General features: G+C 34.3%; 1 protein-coding gene and 6 non-coding genes across 7 annotated transcripts in view; 1 reads left to right on the plus strand and 6 right to left on the minus strand.

Moving 5' to 3' along the window:
• The window catches only part of Dop2R (dopamine D2-like receptor), a 280,079-nt gene that overhangs the window by 132,729 nt on the left and 128,245 nt on the right, over positions 1-19,105 (minus strand). The gene's annotated exons all lie outside the window — the stretch shown is intronic.
• TRNAP-AGG (transfer RNA proline (anticodon AGG)) lies at positions 4,585-4,656 on the minus strand. Its single transcript has one exon. It is a non-coding gene; the product is annotated as a tRNA-Pro (tRNA).
• On the minus strand, positions 6,174-6,245 carry TRNAP-AGG (transfer RNA proline (anticodon AGG)). Its single transcript has one exon. It is a non-coding gene; the product is annotated as a tRNA-Pro (tRNA).
• On the minus strand, positions 11,514-11,585 carry TRNAP-AGG (transfer RNA proline (anticodon AGG)). The gene has a single exon. It is a non-coding gene; the product is annotated as a tRNA-Pro (tRNA).
• Positions 14,067-14,138, plus strand: TRNAP-AGG (transfer RNA proline (anticodon AGG)). The gene has a single exon. It is a non-coding gene; the product is annotated as a tRNA-Pro (tRNA).
• On the minus strand, positions 14,453-14,524 carry TRNAP-AGG (transfer RNA proline (anticodon AGG)). Its single transcript has one exon. It is a non-coding gene; the product is annotated as a tRNA-Pro (tRNA).
• Positions 17,071-17,142, minus strand: TRNAP-AGG (transfer RNA proline (anticodon AGG)). Its single transcript has one exon. It is a non-coding gene; the product is annotated as a tRNA-Pro (tRNA).

The following is a 19,105-nucleotide window of genomic DNA, read 5'->3' on the forward strand; positions in this document are numbered from 1 at the left end:
CCATAAAAGCGTAACAGATGGACTTCGCGAATAAATCAGTGCGACGCAGTACACGGTTTGCGGCTTTCTGCACTCGATATGAGTTAACCCCTCTTAATACTATGAATTATATACGGTTGTATCACATGTGAATGATTTTCAGCCGCGAATCTTTCAACTCGATCGAAATGTCACGTTGCTTAAACATCAGGTGCGAAGTATGTACTCGTAACTCTGGATTATAAGATGTATGGATATGAATGAGGCAAGGGAAGTTTGTAATTAACGATCTTTACAAACTTCCCTTAGATTGGAACGCCACTTGGTACGAACCGCGTGACGTTTTTTGGCCTTTGCCTACCCCTTTGGGAAAAAGGCGTGATATTACGTATGTATGTTTTTAGTGGACTCGAGGTCTAACCCCTCCCCATCGTATGGGAGGAGCCCCTTGGCCTGTAGTGGGACAGTAATGTTTGAAAAAACCTTTAATTCACAATTGCCCCGTTGCATTATAATATTATTTGTATCTAAAGTGTTGGTCGGAGTATCGTTAAGTTCAAGCTGTTCTAAATGTCTGCTGCAATTACTAAGCTCATTTATTTCAGCACTGCGCCTTATTTATCAAGATTTAACAAAAGCCATTAAATCTGGAATTTAATTATTAAGTACTAAATCACATTGACCATACATTGCCAAGTGGTTGGCAGAGGCTTGCCAAGTGCCAACCTTGGCGGCGACTTAGCACGTTCTAACTAATGGCCTCTCGTGTCTAAGCACCTGAGTTCGAATGTTTGCAAATTAATTAAAATTTCACTTTGAAATTAATTAGTATTAAGACTAAGGCTGTGTTTGGTGAATAAGAATAAAGGCTTAATTAACGTGAATACGTATTTAGATAGCTGAGAAGATAATCCTTTGACAATAGCTATTTAGATGGAAAATTGGATACGCAATTGCAATCTTTATTATTCAAAACGATTAACTCTAGATGGTCAATAGGTTGTCTTTGTGCTCAAGAGAGTACAAAAGATGCGGCATTGATTTGACGAAATTGTCTTTAAACTAAATGAGGAGTCAGAAAACGGCAAGGGGCTTTGCACTCAACATACTTAAAATTTTTGGATCATTATTTTTTCTCGAGCCTCTGTGGCGCGGTTGATAATGAATGCGACTGTTGATCAGCAGTTTTGGGTTTGTATCCCGAGTCAGGTACAGTTCTATTGGTATTTTCGGATGGGCTTATTACCATTTACCGGACAAGCTACCATCTTCGGCCGGCTTCTATTGAGATATATTCTAATGTAAATTTCTCATATAATAATCGCCTAATAATGGTGAAACGTGGGTGTATTTACGCCTCTGCCTAAACCATCGGGTATAACAAGCGTAATGTTTCGTAAGTATGTCTGTATCTTTCTGCCGCCCTTCTCCTGGGTTATTTAGACTTAATAGTGAGATCTGCTATTATTCACCCACTCTTCATCTAATCGTATATCTACGTTTATGTAAATTTCTGTAAAAATTAATATCGCTTCTCGTACCTATTGCTACCTTAATATATTTTAAAACAGCGAATTCAAAACCTTTTTAAAGTGGAGCAAAATCTGAAACAGTATAATATATTTGAAGTAGACTCAGAACTGATAGCAACTTGGCTCACGTCGCTTGCCACATGGGAGGAGATTACAGTCGTGTGTTTAAAAATATGATCTGCATTATACAATACATAATAATGTACAGAATTTACTAAAAAGTAAGTATTTTGTGTAAAAATTCTGTGTGGTTGGAAGTCACTTGCAAATTTTGACTACTGTAAATATGTAATAGACAATAGAATCCTAGTTAGATAAGAAATTTTGTACCAGCAAAAGAAAACTATTTAAAGCTGAAACTTTATCAGTAAAAAGACTTTCTATCGTTTGTCATCTAGTTGATAAAAAATATTGATCTCAAATTACTGTATCTTGTAAAGGAAAATAATTACTTACGAAAAATTGTGTATGGGTTTTCCTTACCATAGAAATCGTTACGTAACGTTTCTATAGATTTCATTTCCACTCGACAGTACCATTGTCAAAATTTCAACATACAAAATACTTGGGAGTTAAAACATTTTTCGCGAAACCCAAGTAAAAGTAGGGGAAGCATAAATCCGGAACAGAACGCCGTTGTACAATAAATAATTAATTATGAGAGTTGCTAATGAGGGTGGTGCAAGTTTTTCAATTAAAATGTTTTCTTGCTTACTTCATTTTAGCCGAGATACATTCGGTGGGTGGAAAATTTGAAAATTATGACCGGCCTACTAATGGCTTTGGCTTTGGACTTGATGCGAATGAAATTTTACGTAAAAAGAGATTTTTTAAAGTAAGTCTAGCATAAAAGAATAATTGTGATTTACCTGTTACGCAACTTTGTACGAATTATTACAGAACAATGTGTGATTATTGAGACAGACATACAGTTATAAAATTTAATAAATAATTTTAAAAAAAGTTAACAATTTCTTAATCTTTAATGAATTCATCTATCATTCTGAATAACCAAATTCGGAGAAAGACTCATCACTTTTTCGAGGGCATCAAACTGACAATCTACTCAAAATATTTATTTCAAGATAAAAAATACTCAACACCCAAATAGGTACCAGAATATAAGCCAATCTTTATGTAGCTGTAAATCACACGCCCACAGTAACACGGTTAGTTTCCAATCGACACTTTCTCAATTTTCTGATTGCCTATAACAACATTTACACGACGAAATATACCACATCAAATATAAGCCTTGCGGTTTGAATAGCTCATTGAAAAGCTTCTGACAATATTGATCACTGAACAATAGTCAATTCCAAGTTAATTTGATCGAATTTAAATTGTAAACTAAACCGTACAGCTGAATTGAAACATAATTTTAACAGATTTGTTTTAGGGGTTGAGTAATTTGTTGTACATTGTTAAATACCGCCAAATCAAGGGTTTACATCAAAGGGTATGCCCCAAGGGGCCGCGTTCGATCCACTGAAAAAAATTGAACAGCTATTTTGGTGCAATCAATGTATATGTTTTGCTTGTTCTACATTTGTATTGTTTCTGTCTTTATTATTGCCTATAATGATGCCAATTTAAATGTAGGCTGTATATTCTTGATGGCTATCAAAGTATTCGTCTATTTATTAACCAATTTTAACCTATTCTCCTAGTGGTAGTAGACTAACAGTCAGTGATATAATTGCAGTGGGCTTTATTTAACTAAAGTCTTAGAACTATCACATCACACAAACATTGAAGTCGAAAAAGTATACACACCAACAAATTGACAGAAATTGTATAAAACAAACCCAGCACTAGTACTATTTGCAGACTTGAATAAAATAATTGTATTAATAGTGACACTAGTATCATAAATAGCTTAACACGGCCCACATATTTTCTTGAAACGATTGCCATAACCATACACTTGGAGCTTCCAATCAGACCATCAGACGAACTAATCGCGACAATTCACTGGCTCTAATTACTGCGCGACATAATTAGTAGCCGATGTGAGCGCGAGTATGGAGCTCCTTTATATTCCACGATACGATGTTACGGATATGTCTGTACAAGTTGAAGACTTTTTTGCGTGGTAGAATTTGTTACTGCACAGAAAGAAAATATAGAGACTATCACAATGCAATTGGATTAAATGGATTAAATAAGTATTCAAATCGTGGTTTGTCAGTGCTAATTAGCCTAATCTTATCCAACCATTTCAAGCAGCATCTAACCTACCCTTCCGCAAAGCCTCAATATCATTTATGTGCTTTAATCGGATTTTTTATCCATAATCGAATAAAAATATGTGAAACTACTATCAATGCATTATACCTACCTAGTCAATAGCAAAGTGCTATAAGCTGTTGATTTTGATGATAATGATTCTTTAGTAGGTATATTAGAATACAGCAATATTATTTTGATCTTTTAATATCAAAATCGTCATGTCAAAACTATGTCGCAGCATATAAAGAGTCGTTATTTCTCATGCAGACTAGTAATTCGATTTTAATCAAGTTTTCACATAATTACGCGGTTACGTCTGGCGTGTGTTTGCTCGTTATTTTAGCATTTCATTGATATTTTTAACTAATTGTAGTGCATATTGATTTACCTTTACAAAATCATAACTTAGATCATCGTTTTTATAGTACCTACACCAAAAGTGTTTACAAGCGAATATGCGCTTATCTTTATATATATAATTCTTCTGTAAGTGTGTATGTCACTAATCTTCTCTTAAACGACTGGACCGATTTTGATGAAATTTTTTATGTGTGTTCAAGGGGATCTGAGAATGGTTTAGATTATCAATTTTGTCCGCTGGATAAGGTTTTTTTATTTATTTTTTATGGCAAAACAACGTTCGCCGGGTCAGCTAGTTTTAATATAAACTCCGCCGCAATGACCGTCAGCTAAAAATACAGTAAGCTATTATTAACAAGAGCAGAAAAAAATAACGTACAATTTACATCCGATAAAATTTAATAAAGGTCAAATAACATCCCCCAGTTACCGCCCATTCGGACATTTAAAACTCATTAAAAAGTTTCCACAAAAAAGGTTTGGGCTCGTCCGGGATTTGAACCCGGGACCTCTCGCACCCTAAGCGAAAATCATACCCCTAGACCAACGAGCCGCTTATGTTTACAGCTATATTTTTTTATCAAGTGATTTTTTATTATGACACTTATTACATCACTACAGTTTGCAAAGCGAGAGCTACTACGAATCTTGTGATTCGGAACCGGTTTCTATTAACAAAATCTACAAAAGGTACTTTATTTGATAGGGTCTTCTTGCTATTATTTTATGTACTTGTCATCTAAAATAGGGGATCTGGAAGCGCGACATGGTCTCGAGAATGATATTCTTTTATTCGACGCTATACGAATCATTTAGTGTAGGCGGATCTGAGGGAGCTTCAAGCTGGTGATTGGCAAGAAGTGGCCAAAGATCGGGCAAGTGGCGTTCTCTCGTGTCGGAGGCCAAGACACGTTTTGGATCGTTGGGCTAACGGAGTAAGTAAGTATACGAATCATGGGCATAAGATGGACACAGGCCAAATGATCAGAGAGTCTAAAATTGAACTTGCATGAAACCACTTTACTATAGCAGACAACTTAGTAGAGAGCCTTGACATACACGGTTTATCTAGATCAGGGGCTCCCAACCTTTTATTAGTACGGGACCACTTTTATATTATTCTCGTTAACAGGGACCACTATGTAAGTACGAGTAGTAGTAGTTCTATTAAAAATAAAGTGTAATAATCAACCTGAACTTTTTTAAATCATTCGCGGACCATATTTTGCATTCCACGGACCGCTGGTTGGGAACCACTGATCTAGATTGTAATTTACAATACTACGTTTTTGAAGTGGAATTGGGCCGGGCATGTTCACCGGATGCACCCTGAGAGATGGGCTAATATAGCCACGAAGTGGGTGCCTCAAGATGGTCGGCGGCAACGGGGAAGGCCCAAACGGAGATGGCGGGACGACATAGACGTGTTCCTGGAAGATTGGCCGGAAGCAGCAAGCGACCGAGGGGACTGGAAGTCTAGGGAAGAGGCCTTTGCTCAGCAGTGGGACACAGAAATAGGCTAGATAAAAACAAAAAAAATGTTTTTGAAGCTATAATAAACTGCGGGTCACTGATGTTCAAATTCTAAATTTTGTTTACCAACAATTTATCATCCGCGAACATTGCATCCGAGGCTCTTCTTCAACAGCTATCAATTAACAAACAAGCCCAAGAACCACCGCAATACAAAAGTGCAAGCATGTTGATTTATTAACTTTATTAGCATACAATAAAGTTTGATTTAATGAGTATTTGTGAAGAAAGCGCTCAGTCGCGTCAGCGTTTGAGAGCAGTCTCGTGACCTAGATACAAAGATACTAATTTGTGTTATAATACTGTTGTTTATTTGAAACTGTATTGTAGATACTTCGATGTTGAAGTCCATATTAGCACTCTAAAATACCGTAGTTAGCTGTTTTTTCAAAGTCTATTAATTTTTATTTCCTATTGATATTAACTGCCTTAGTTGTTGGATGAGACGCACTATTTGAAAATTGATCACAAGAGAAGTGAAATCAATCTTTTGGGCGTAAGGGATGACAAAACCCAAGTAAGTCAAAAAAAATATTTGGGCTCGTCCGGGATTTGAACCCGGGACCTCTCGCACCCTAAGCGAAAATCATACCCCTAGACCAACGAGCCAACTGACTGTTTAATAAAAACATAATATCTTAAGATAAACTGGTATACCTTTCACTTACTGATTACGATATCTATAAGGATTGGGTGCCATAAACAGCGACAATGGTAGCGGAGCGGGTGAAACGAATGACAGCGTGGCTAAGTGTTTAATATGGTAACCTTGTCTTTACATGCTAGGAGGTTAGGTTCCCATGTGATTATATCTTTAACCTGAAAATATTTGTATACCGAATTATTATCAAGTAACTAAAGTAATTAGACTCATAACCCCTCCTTTGTTTGAAAGGAGGCCCTTAGACAGCACACTAGGGACAATAATGGGTTTAGAAAAAAAAAAGTACACTTTAATTCCGTATCAAACTTTCCTGCGATTTAAGAAGAAAATTTGTTGTGTGGGTAGTTCGAAAAAAGACTACATATTTTAATCAACAATTAGTTCTAAACTACTCTTAATTTATCATCAAACACACATTAATTGCTGAACAAAGTCATCTAAATCATAATAATTCAGTTTCCATACTGAATCAGTCGAGTTAACCACATTATAAACAATAGGCCTCATTATGTTAGCTGATGCTGAACAAACTATGTTAAGTTGTGTGTCAATAGAAATACTAGGTATATTATTGTATTAGGTTTAGATGACTGTCACACTGTTTAAATGAATGATAATTTGAATATATGAGAAATATTTGAATTTAAATGAATAAAAATAAAATATTTGTAACATGATGTTTTTTGGTTTCGTTCTCTTGTGGAAATTAGATGTGATTTTATATTTCTTGATTTTTATACACTTGCGTTTCCAGAACATGTACTAAGAAATGAAATACCAAAAAAATACATTATTCTGCTCTAGCTCTTTCATGATCGCCGGGTAGGGTATTATTTATCAGGGTATAGGTATTTCAGAATTCGTGCTTCAACTAATATTCCCAAATCACCTCTAACGAAAACCTAGATCTCTGTGCCATGAAGAGCATGAGTCTTCGCTCCTGAGCCCGACCTTTCACTGGTCGTGTCGGTTATCCGTCCCACCACCTATAGGAACAAAGGTAAAGATAGTGTACCTGTGTATTGTGCATTCGATCCAGTATAAATTATGGTAAATAGTGTATTTAAGAACTTTTCCTTGATAGTTAGTTGGTTTCAATGAGACTGACTGCCATAGTTGATAATCGGTTGGACATATGCTCCAGCTTCTTCTATCGTCTTCTAATTTACCCAAAGCCTTCTTTTAAATAATGTCGAATAAATAACTACAAGTTTTGCTACAAAATCAGCTCTATATGAAACCATCTTAACACTTAATCTATGTAGGTCACAGAATAAACACCTCAATTTGCACACTCAAGTACTAAATGAAGCCTTTACTACACACTACAAGTATTTATATACATAGTAGCTTAAATCTATACTTATATACTTATACTTATACTTATACTTATACTTATACTTATACTTATACTTATACTTATACTTATATACTTATATACTTATATACTTATATACTTATATACTTATATACTTATATACTTATATACTTATATACTTATATACTTATATACTTATATACTTATATACTTATATACTTATATACTTATATACTTATATACTTATATATTATAAAGCTGAAGAGTTTGTTTGTTTGTTTGTTTGTTTGTTTGTTTGAACGCGCTAATCTCAGAAACTACTGGTCCGTTTTGAAAAATTCTTTCAGTGTTAGATATCTCATTTATCGAGGAAGGTTATAGGCTATGTATCATCACGCTATGCCCAGTAGGAGCAGAGTACCAGTAAAAAATGTTACAAAAACGGGGAAAAATTTGACCCATTCTCTCTTATGTGACGCAAGCGAAGTTGCGCGGGTCAGCTAGTCGTTTATACAACGACTTGTAATCATACATCATTTGATGTTATTAGCTGGTAGCTGTAATCGTAAGCTGCAATTTTTAAACTAAGTATAGACTTTTCTTTACCTTGGAGGGAAAAAATAACATTGAAGTATGCTTTATTGTGCTTTTTTGTGTAATTGTGCTCTACAGTGTTGTTCAATGTTGCATTTTGCTTTCCATTGCTTTGCGGTGTTTGAGCTTAGTACTGTTGTTTTGTTAAAAATGAGCTTTGAATGGTATCGGCTGTTTGTCAGTGTAGTGAAAGTCATCAAGTATCGCGCAATGAGATGTTATCTCATCGTGATCTAAAAGCAGCAAATTGGTTAAAGTAGAGCATAGTAAAGAATATTTTGGGTCGATATTCGATCGCTTATGTGCTCAATCGGTCGGTATAATGTTAAATGGAATAATTTACTAAAAAAAACGTTTCATGCTGTTTTTTCTTCATTGGAGTATTACTATTTTCATTTAGCAACCTTCAAACTGTTTTCATATAACGTATACGGAATGTATACGTTATATGAAAACAGTTTGAAGGTTTCCCATACAAAATCTACTACAAACCGATTTATTCACACACCAACGACCCAACTAACCAGCTCAACACTTTCTTATCTTTCTTCACCCATTGACGAAGCAAAACCGAAATATCCCAGGAGATCTCAATTCATTGAACCGTGTAAATTGACGACACCACTCTCCGAAGACTTTGGCCATGGGACTCATTTATCTAATTAATGACCTTTCCTTACCCTTGAACTTGAGGGAAACGATGCTCAATCACACGGAAGATAGATTGATTTACGCAACCGCCTGTCCCTTGACACGTGAATGTATTGTGATATTACGACTAGATGTAGTTTAGAGTAAATGACAGCCTTCTTAGATATAATATTATAAGGATATGTGTTCGATTGTGCATCATTTTTATTGATTTGGTAAAGAGGACCAGCCAAATTGAACAAACGGATAACCTGGCCGAAACGTCAAGCAAACATAAGTTTAAGATTGATAATGGTCGAATGTTTCATTAGTTTGGTTGTGTTATTGTATTTAATTTTGTTAACAGTTATAACCGTATAGTTAATTGTCAATTTACTACCAAATCAAGCCTAAACGAGAAATGTGTTATTGAGAGAACATGCCTTCTGTAGTACCAAGTCACTCTGTTAAAATTACATTGACATATTTTGCCCTAAAAATAAAATATTTAAAAAAATACAGCATAAAACTAACTTATTCAACATGAAGCTAAATTAAAGAAATAAAACATACATAATTTACACAGAATACTCAAACTAACCAAAATAATAATATAATCTTATGAAACCTAGGTCTGAGGTATATTGTGACAACTAGACAAGCCGTCTTAACAAAGGCACTTACAGACCGTATTTATGTCAACCCCTGCCAGACAAACTAAAAAACTTACCTTTATAATATTACAGAAATAAATAAGAAAATATTTGTCAGTTTTTTTATTTTTTTGTTATTTATTGCTAGACCTTTGTGGGTTTTATGCTTTAGGTTGATAAGCATCCTGCGAATTTGTTTTTAGAGCTCTGGAAGAGAGAAGCTTCTAGCATTTTTTTGATTCCTATTTCGGTTTTCTTTTATGTTTCAGAAAAAAAATGAAATGCTTAAATTGAGGTACAGAACGAAACATCGCCTCGAGTAAAGGTGGTTAGGGGAACCTATGCCAAAAAGGAAATATAATGTCGTTTTTTCCTATTTTTTTTTCAAGATATCCTTTTGCTATTGATATTTTTGTCAAAGAATCCATTTTTTTTGACAAACATACAAAACTTTTATTATAGTCGATAGTTGTAGAGAATCGAGTTGTTTGCTTATTTTTTGTTTTTAGATAATTATAAAATGTATAATAATATTCAGTTTATCGCTACACGCTATCAATATAACCACACACTCAGTACGTGATGTTCTAAGGCTGCTGTTACCAATACTTCCTGAATTACAAAATTAATATTATGTGATCCAATATCTTAATTAATGATAATGATACTTTGTATATTGTGTTACATAGCAATTTAACTGTTGAGTATAATATAGTCACTACATGAGAAAATACAAGAAGTATTGCTTTAAGCACAAATCATATTATTTATCGGCCATGTCCTTTAAAAGAATCGGGTTCATATGTTACTGTAAAAGCCCGAACTCTGGCAAATCCTAAGATTTTCCGGTAAAACCTAAGATTTACCAACTCTCAATGGTAAAAGTCCGAACAAGCCGGAGTTTAAAAACTATGTTACGGTATATAAAAAAATCCTCCTTTATAACTATGTTTATAACTATTTCACGGTATGATTATATACTGTGACATAGTTATAAAGAAGGAGTTTTGGGCACAGCGACATGGGTAGGTTAGGTTAGAAGGCTAAGGTGGGAGCGAGCGAAGCGAAGCTCCCACCTTAGCTTTCGTGGTTATTTTTTTTTAACCACTAAGTAGGAGGAGCCCCGCGAAGCGGGGCTCCGGTGACATCTCGACATCATCAAGTGAATATAGGTAAAAGTTCGAAATAAAATAATTATTCGGACTTTTACCATTGCGAGTTGGTAAATCTTAGGTTATACCGGAAAATCTTAGGATTTACCACCGTTCGGGCTTTTACAGTAACACATATACTGGGGCCATTTCAAAAGTGCGAACTAAGTCATGTCATTTTATCGGAGTTTCTCGCTCGCACTTACACATTGTCACATTGCCATGATTCTTTGATTATGACGTAGTTCGCACGTTGGTAACGGCTTGAGCACTCGTAACCAGAAGTTCTGAATGAACCAATATGATATAAAATGTTTGTAAGTTAATGAAGCGATGACAGTTTGGAGAAGTGACGTTTTTTTATCCTTGCCTGACTCAATAGGAAAAAGCTTGATTTGATGAATATTATTTGTATTAGATATATAATATTTTTGTAATGTGGCTACAAACGGCCAGCTGTGCTTTTTTATAATTTTAGAGTTGTTTAAATCTTGACTTTGCCGGAAAAATATACAGAATTGATTGGTGGACAGAAGGAAATTCCAAAATGATAATCATTGTTTATTAAACAACAGTTATCAGTAATCCAATAATATTTATTGCTTTTTATGATAATATACCGGAGTTACGCTGTGTTAATCTTTATTATGGGTATTAAAGTAGTATTTGCGGTGTAAGATATAGATATTATTATATAGTTTTACCATTGATACATATTATTTTCATTACGTTCTAGTGCATGTTGATAAAATAAAAACTCGTGCGTATAAAACGCATTTATATTCAACATTCGGCAGAAATATAGCCAAATATTATATTATTATTATTAAATTTTTCAGATTTTTATAAACCCTGTACAAAAGATTTGGGCTCGTCCGGGATTTGAACCCGGGACCTCTCGCACCCTAAGCGAAAATCATACCCCTAGACCAACGAGCCAGCTGACTGTTACAATAAATTTTAACATGAGTATTGGGCGCACGGCAGTGAAAGGCGACAAAAATGCGCATACGCAGTTCGAATTCGTGACGTAACTGCGTAGAAAGCACGTATGTAAATTATTTATGTTGACATCGCTCGATACAATGTGTTCAAATAACATATGTTTGGTATTTCGGTCAGTGTAGTTTTAATTTTAACAATTTCCTTCTATAGTCCGACAACTTCGTATAAAGTCTTGGTACTAATTTAAATTGTGATTAATACTGCTGTGTATTTCGAATATAAAGTCGATGTATCTGACAAGCCACTGTCAGCTGCATAAGCCTGCGGGTCGAATATGTTCTATATTCTGAACGTTGTACACCTCTGCTAGTCGCAAACCTGGCGTCCATTTAAGGACCTAAGTACATGATTAACGATTAACTTTTTAACAGTATTCATAATTTGTTTTACAAATAAAACAGAAATGTTTATTGGTGTAGCATTTTTAAACGAGATTACTTGTATGGTTAGGCTGTATTAAGCCGTGCTATCACTAGACTAAGAGGAACGCGATGAGTTCTTGCCAAGCAGTAAATACTTTAGTTCTATCATCGACGAAATGAATTAACTAATGTTATAATCTGGTCTTCTAATAATTTGGCCTCCTCAAATATTAATCTGCCTTTAATTTATTTTTATCCCATTCCATTTTTTATAACGTACTTAATTTTTAAAGTTACGTTCTTAACTTGGCGCTATGTTATAACTTGCACAATTCACGCATCTTATATTATCGAAATATAAGCATAACCCAAGAGCTGTAACAATGCCTATTGTGCATGAAACGTAACATAAATATTTAAAGTAATGGTCAGCAATTCTTATCTTTCGGTAATCTATGTAATAAAACTCTTCCGTTAATGAGTGATGGACTGAATAACAGACAACCCACAGCCGAAACTACTGAACGCAATAAGCTGAAACTTGCCATGTACATTCTTTAGAGAGTGTAAAGCAGCATTTCAGATAGGATTTTTGGAAAAATCATCCCGATAGAAGAAAAATTTTCATGACTAAAGCCACAGGTGGAACGTCACTTGTAAAATAATGATGCCATCAAAAACATTCTGTAAAAACCTCAAGTCTCGCCGTAAAAAGTTGTGAGATCTATATAATACCAAGTCGATTAATCTATTTAGTCTCTACTTAAAGGACCTTCTGTCTTAAGTTATTACGTATGTTATTATCATGCCAATTTAAAAAAAATACCTTTAAAACAAATAGACCGACCTGGCCATCGCATGATTTGATTATTAGTATGTATCACACTACATAGCACGACAAGAAGTTAATGCTCCTGAAATGTTAATAATGGCGAATTTGTGTTTTCTTGCGATGACCAAGTCGATCTATTTGTTTTAAAGGTATTTTTTTTAAACTGGCATGATAATAACATACGTAATAACTTAAGACAGAAGGTCCTTTAAGTAGAGACTAAATAGATTAATCGACTTGGTATTATATAGATCTCACAACTTTTTACGGCGAGACTTGAGGTTTTTACAGAATGTTTTTGATGGCATCTCACTTCTTTTTGTAGAGCGAACATAAGTCCAATTTGTATGGAAAGACGTTTTTTTTTCATAATTCAACATATTTTCTTATGGGAATGTTGTTCAGTTTCATGGGCTAAACACCCTTACCCACCCTTTACCCCCTCCCGTTATGCCTCATATAGTAGGTACCTATTTACACATATTTATTTTATTTTCTACAGTAATAATAATTCATTAACTGCAAATGTAACCTTGTAATCTTATACATTTATATGGGATTACAAAGTTATTGTTGCAGTTGGTGTATTTAGAAAACTGGACCGAAATTAGAAAATATTAAATTTTTCCCATGATTAAGACACTAAACCCTATTTGTATTCTAAATTTTAAGCTTCTAAGTCTGCTAGAAGTACCTTAGACTTTTGATGATCGGTGAGTCAGTGAGTCAGTGAATCAGTGAGTGACAAAATTCAAAATTTTAACAAGTTGTCATTCTTAAACTACTGGTTCAAATTGACTGAAATTTTAAATATACCGTGTTTATACAATGACTGATTAGTTGCTGAAAATCCAGGCTTCTTGTTTTATCCACAACGAAATTATAGGGGTGTCAAAAATAGCCCGAATTGCTTCGAGAAAAGGAGGCCGTGCCGCTTTTTTTTTGCTCGACTTGCGGGTGCACTTCCGTGCCCCCAGATCCCGGCTAATCTTGGAAATGGCTTATTAGATTTTGACGGGACTTTCACTTACACTTAGTTCATGCTCTAAGGTTTTATTACTGCTACTATTTTAACAATATCCATGCAAGCAAAGCCACATGTGATAACAAGTTGATGAAATAGCCTTCGTTGTGTAACGGAAAGGCACGTAACACATTATTATGTAAGATTTTTGGCTCTACACTGCCTTTTGTACGTTTCTTTTGTTTGATAAGTCAGTTGGCTCGTTGGTCTAGGGGTATGATTTTCGCTTAGGGTGCGAGAGGTCCCGGGTTCAAATCCCGGACGCGCCCAAATTATTTTTAATGTAACGGGATTTGAAAATATTTGATCTTGCTTCTTAGATCAAAATTGTTACATAGATAGTGTGTATTGGCCTGTCTTACCATATCTTTTTTATGACCTTGGTAGCCAGTTCATACTTTTGACCAAAAAAATCGCCTTATGCACGTAAAGGAAAAATCACTATATTAGATTTTTTTTGCCAAAGTTAAAGTTAAAGAAGTCCTAAAAATTAAAGGCGTTAATGCGCCCCAGCTAAGCATTTGCTGTTAAACCAAAAGACCAGAAGATAAATAGCACCTTCTCATTACCCTAAAAAATATTTGGGCTCGTCCGGGATTTGAACCCGGGACCTCTCGCACCCTAAGCGAAAATCATACCCCTAGACCAACGAGCCAGCTATGTAACAGTTTTAAAGAAACACATACAAGACAGTATTCAAGCTAAAATCGCAATGACGCAAGTAATGGTGCGTGCCTTTCACTTTTAAAACAACCGTCTTACCAATTGGAGAATGTGTATTCAAAAGTATCAAATGGCTCAAATACATAATATGCAGCCAGCTTGAGCCAGCGACTCTGTCTGCTTGGGTATTAAGTATGCCTATATTTTTTCCAAAATGTAATCTATCACCATGTAAATGTTCATCTAAATCGCTTCAGCTTTTCTTTCGGTAATGATTTGCTGCTAAACATTGAAACCATAACCGAAAACTGACATGGTAATTTAATAGTACGTCAATATGAGGGAAATCACTGTAGTCACGGCTTGTTTTTAGATGGATGAACGTGATCACCCTTATCCATACCATTCGGCCTTAGATTAGGAAAGAACTCGTCTGACTATCTTTTACGCTTTCACGACAAAGATCGCTCATCTGATTTTGATTTCATTGCTATTCCACACATTTTTTATTACGATGTTCTATATCTATATCTATAGTCTAATACATGCCATCAAAAACATTCTGTAAAAACCTCAAGTCTCGCCGTAAAAAGTTGTGAGATCTATATAATACCAAGTCGATTAATCTATTTAGTCTCTACTTAAAGGACCTTCTGTCTTAAGTTATTACGTATGTTATTATCATGCCAATTTAAAAAAAATACCTCTAAAACAAATAGACCGACCTGGCCATCGCATGATTTGATTATTAGTATGTATCACACTACACAGCACGACGAGAAGTTAATGCTCCTGAAATGTTAATGGCGAATTTGTGTTTTCTTGCGATGACCAAGTCGATCTATTTGTTTTAAAGGTATTTTTTTTTTAAATTGGCATGATAATAACATACGTAATAACTTAAGACAGAAGGTCCTTTAAGTAGAGACTAAATAGATTAATCGACTTGGTATTATATAGATCTCACAACTTTTTACGGCGAGACTTGAGGTTTTTACAGAATGTTTTTGATGGCATCTCACTTCTTTTTGTAGAGCGAATAGAGCAAACATAAGTCCAATTTGTATGGAAAGCCGTATTTTTTTCATAATTCAACATATTTTCCTATGGGAATGTTGTTCAGTTTCATGGGCTAAACACCCTTACCCACCCTATACCCCCTCCCGTTATATCTCATATAGTAGATACATATTTACACCTATTTATTTTATTTTCTACAGAAATAATAATTTAATTCATTAACTGCAACTGTAACCTTGTAATCTTATACATTTATATGGGATTACAAAGTTATTGTTGCAGTTAGTGTATTTAGAAAACTTGACCGAAATTAGAAAATATTGAAATTTTCCCATGATTAAGACACTAAACCCTATTTGTATTCTAAATTTTAAGCTTCTAAGTCTGCTAGAAGTACCTTAGACTTTTGATGATCGGTGAGTCAGTGAGTCAGTGAATCAGTGAGTGACAAAATTCAAAATTTTAACAAGTTGTCATTCTTAAACTACTGGTTCAAATTGAATGAAATTTTAAATATACCGTGTTTATACAATGACTGATTAGTTGCTGAAAATCCAGGCTTCTTGTTTAATCCACTACGAAATTATAGGGGTGTCAAAAATACCCCGAATTGCTTCGAGAAAAGGATGTTACGGCCGTGCCGCTTTTTTTTTGCTCGACTTGCGGGGGCACTTCCGTGCCCCCAGATAATGTATATTTTATTCAGAAAATTCTAATGTACCAATAATTCACATGTGAACTAAATACTGTTAATGTAAGGTGGTAATACATAAATAAATTAGATTTTCATGTCATTGTAGTCTAGCAAAGTTATAAATTGGAAACCCGTAATTTTCAAACTCTGCTTCTAAATGCCTAAAATAGCAGTTGGTAAATAGATATTTACAATTGACACCATAAATACAGTACGGAAGTATACTTGAGAGAGTCTGTAAACATTATTAGTTAATATCTAACTGTTTACACAATCAAATAAATTAATCTTCAGACATCGTAGTATTTGAGCTCTAATATTTGTTATAGGTACTCATTAAATGTGTCAAGTATGATGTTTGACTAGTATTAGTTTAGAAACTAAACTAATTTCAATATTACTAGTAATATATGAGTATATAAGTATTAGTTTCCACCTACGAATTTGTCTGATCTTTCGACTATTACCCCAGTATCCTATGTTTAAATACATACATATACATAAAATCACGTCATGTTGTAATAGGGATAGGTAGAGACAAAATAATGCCACAAGGTACGATCCTTACAAACTCTCTTTTCTTCACTCACATACATACATGTTGTCATACAGGACCGCCGTTTACGATTACTACGCACCTGATCCTTTGGAAAGACATCACCTCCAAATATGTTTAAATAATATAAATTTTACTCATTACCGTCCCACTGCTGGACAAGGGTCTCCTTCCGGAATGAAAGAAGGGTCAGATTCTAAGTCCAACTATATTATTTAAGTTTATTGCAAGTTTTTACAAAAATGCGTATGTAAAATAAAAATAATTTGGGCTCGTCCGGGATTTGAACCCGGGACCTCTCGCACCCTAAGCGAAAATCATACCCCTAGACCAACGAGCCAACTGTTTGTAAACTAAAACACACACACGCAGTAAAAAAAATACATTCACTTTCTTATGACGTCACACCGTAACAGGTAAAGATATCGAAGCATTACTAGTTACTACTATCACACGTCGTAAACTCTTAATAGACTAGTATAATGAAACAATATAAGAAAAAAATATTATGATATCTGGACAAAAACAGCCCACTTTATGAATCCCACTGCTGGTCAAAGGTCTGCCCACCAATCTTCCAAATTTATTTTTGCCGTACCTCTCTCTCGACATGACCGGCCCGCAAACGCTATCGGCATAGTGAATATTTTACTTATTCATCAACTAATCGTAAGCTGGGAATCAAACCTGAGACATATTTCATTATATTGCCGCGTCTGTACCTCTTTGTATCAAACTGATAAAGAAAAGAAAAGAGAATCCGTAATAATCCCAGAAGATTTAAAAAGCTATGTTTATTTATATAATTAGAAGAATTGAAGTACTCAAACATCGTAATTTTATTAATTCAAAACAGATTAAAATTGTTGTAATTAAGAATTACAAGATAATATAAAAGGAAATTTTGAATTCTGACTTCCTCTTTGGTCCTACAAGTACCTTATGAGACTGTCGACCTCGTAGTCCCAAGTTCGATTTCAAACTAAGAAAAGTCTTGAAACGTTTTCCCAATATTAGTTTTCAGTTTCAATTGTGCTTTCTTACGAACTTTAATTGTGCATATTTTCATATTACTTCAGTCCCAATAACATAGTCACAAGATATAATTAAGTATCTACATATTAGTAAGTAATACATAGTACCTGGGAAAGCTATTACCTAGCAAGAAACTATTTGCCCGTATTAAATAAGTATATTATAAAGACTAGTTACTTAAAAATAAACTTTAACTCAAGGCATCTGTTTATTTCTCTATCGAAACTTTCCAAACAGAATCTCATAAAACTCCAGCACCTATAATATAAGTTTAGCACATGTATACTCGTGTATGTGCTAATATACAGCGATAAACGATAATAACATAGCGTCTAGCAAGTTCAGCAGTTTTCGAGCTAAGTGGGGACAAACACCTGAGGATTGCAACGTATTAGTGCAGAAATTAGAAAGTGTTTACATTTTTATCGTCTTTATAAATAAAATGAAAATATAATACGATATTTATAGAAAAAATCCTTAGAAAAATGCAAATTTCGTGTTATTGTGGGACGGAAAAGACGTTAATTTTATTGCCACTGAATTCTCAAAATTTAAACTATTTTTAACTGTTATAATGTTGACTTTGTCATTTTAACGTGTACACTGTTGGCGACACTAAATATCTTGTTTAAAATTATTTCTTTTATTTTTCATTCTGTATCTTCTATTATCTGTGAAATATTAATGATTCGTACTTAAAATTGAAACATATTTTTGCATTCTGCTGTAAGATGCTGTTGTTACGATGAAACCGACGCATATTCTGAAGTGACACCTAGACGAATATTTATTTTAGATACTGTTAAAATTAAATCATTTATTCATTGAGGTCGAATGTTCACACTTATGATAGTCAATGATATAGAGAGTGAATTTAACAAAAGTTCGGCAGGTAATGCCAATGAGACGAACTGGCAAGAAAAGATAATAGTGGAGTATCTATACAAAAAAGTTTCCAGACACACTTGTATCAGACTTAACGATACACCGTCTTCTAAGTTGTGTTCACTTTAACTGAGGACAAACACCTGAGGTTTTAATGTACAAGCAACTTAATGTACAAAGTTTTTATGTACGTGTCTCGTTGCAGTTGCATGCACGTTTTATTTTGTAGTTGTGAAAGAAAAAGTAGTTTGTGGAGAAGACACATTAAGTCAATTGTGGTGTAAATGTCTTGTTATGGTAGAGGTCAAACACCTAAGAGATTTAAAAATATAAATTATTGGTAGCGTTGTTTCTTAGATGATGAGTATTTTAATACACCATTT

This window comes from Anticarsia gemmatalis, chromosome 12, assembly GCF_050436995.1.
Source record: "Anticarsia gemmatalis isolate Benzon Research Colony breed Stoneville strain chromosome 12, ilAntGemm2 primary, whole genome shotgun sequence".
NCBI classification, from domain to species: Eukaryota; Metazoa; Arthropoda; class Insecta; order Lepidoptera; family Erebidae; genus Anticarsia; species Anticarsia gemmatalis.